Source organism: Homarus americanus, unplaced genomic scaffold (assembly GCF_018991925.1).
Source record: "Homarus americanus isolate GMGI-L3 unplaced genomic scaffold, GMGI_Hamer_2.0 scaffold42643, whole genome shotgun sequence".
NCBI classification, from domain to species: Eukaryota; Metazoa; Arthropoda; class Malacostraca; order Decapoda; family Nephropidae; genus Homarus; species Homarus americanus.
In genome coordinates, this window is record NW_024747582.1 from 2,642,015 (window position 1) to 2,644,005 (window position 1,991).

Sequence of the window (1,991 nt, forward strand, 5' to 3'; positions counted from 1 at the left end):
CACCCTCAGTCATTATTCACACTACCTGGGTGGAATTAAAACACTCCCACAACAAATAACTCTTTCTTCATACACCCTCGTTCATTATTCACATTACCTTGCGGACTAGTATCACCCACAACAAACAACTCTTCTTCATACACCCTCAGTCATTATTCATACTACCTGTGGACTAGTATCACCTACAACAAATAACTCTTTCTTCATACAATCTCAGTCATTATTCACACTACCTGGTGGGACTAGTACTTCCACAGCTTAAATAACTCTTTTCTTCATACACCCCACTCATTATTCACACTACCTGGTGGACTAGTATCACCCACAAATAAATAACTTCTTTTCTTCAGCACAATTTTCAGTCATTATTCACACTACCTGGTGGACTAGTATCACCCACAACAAATAACTCTTTCTTCATACACCCTCGTTCATTATTCACACTACCTGGTGGATCAGTACCTCACCCACAACAAGTCATGTTTACTTCAAGGCTCTCACTTGTCAACATCATTCACCACCAACACGTCTTTACCCAATAAATCACCGCTATGTTATCCACCCTTCGCATACACCACTGCTTGCTGGATGTTCCTTCACTTCACTTCTAGTCCAGTTCCATCCCAATTCTTCCTTCTACCACACACCGTCTCCATTCTCCCAATTTGTCTATTCCACTGACTATCTATCCAATACTCACTGCCAGTTTCATCACCTACTATACTGAGACCTTTATCTATCAATTATCAAAACTCCTGCTGTTTCCCTATTACTTAGGACACTTCATGAGGATGCTAAGACGCACGCTATTTCTCACCAAGAAATATTAGTGAGTCAATACAGTATATTGCTTGTGATAGGATATACCACATCACACTCCCCTCCTCCCATATGCACTTTACAAGACACTGGCTGCACTACACCATAAAAACACTCCCAACTGGCTAATTTATAAAACATTATCCAACTCTAAAACTAGATGCCAATTTTACTGAACAAATATTATTATTATTATTATCATCACACGCATTATATTTAACATGCCACAAATATTGACCTTCGACAATGACCTTGACCTCTTGATAAACTCATTTCTGTTCTGAGTAATTTGTCTATTGACCCAACATTCACTCCATGCTAGGTCAGTAGCATCACAACAGGGGTCAGCAACACAGTATTAAACACAGCTGACTCCTAAACTTGTGGCCAATTTTGTACTCCATATAGACAGATGACAAAAAGACTTGTATTATCTGAAGTTTTATAACAAATTAATGACCAATAGAGATTATCCCCAGTCATTTTATAATTAGACAAACTGTATTGCAGAAACTAGGTGAGCAGTTTAATAAAGGAACCATCATGTCTAAGAGTCGGCAACTACAGTTCCCTGCCACAGGTGATGCATCCTCTGGGGGACCACAACCAAAGTTAATTCGTTCATCCATCTCAGTCTCTGCCTTGCTCCCAAATACAATTACCCCTGGCTTTTACCCATTAATACCAATAATAAGCTTCAACTATAAATATCTTGTATCAATCTACCTCATGAAAAAATTCTTGTAATATTTGTATCTAACTCACCCAGGTAATCTCTCTCACCTGTACCAACACCCAGGTAATCTCTCTCACCTGTACCAACACCCAGGTAATCTCTCTCACCTGTACCAACACCCAGGTAATCTCTCTCACCTGTACCAACATCCAGGTAATCTCTCTCACCTGTACCAACACCCAGGTAATCTCTCTCACCTGTACCAACACCCAGGTAATCTCTCTCACCTGTACCAACACCCAGGTAATCTCTCTCACCTGTACCAACACCCAGGTAATCTCTCTCACCTGTACCAACATAATCTCTCTCACCTGTATAATCTCTCTCACCTGTACCAACACCCAGGTAATCTCTCTCACCTGTACCAACACCCAGGTAATCTCTCTCACCTGTATAAAAGAAAATATTTAAGGTAAAACATAAATATCACTTACGA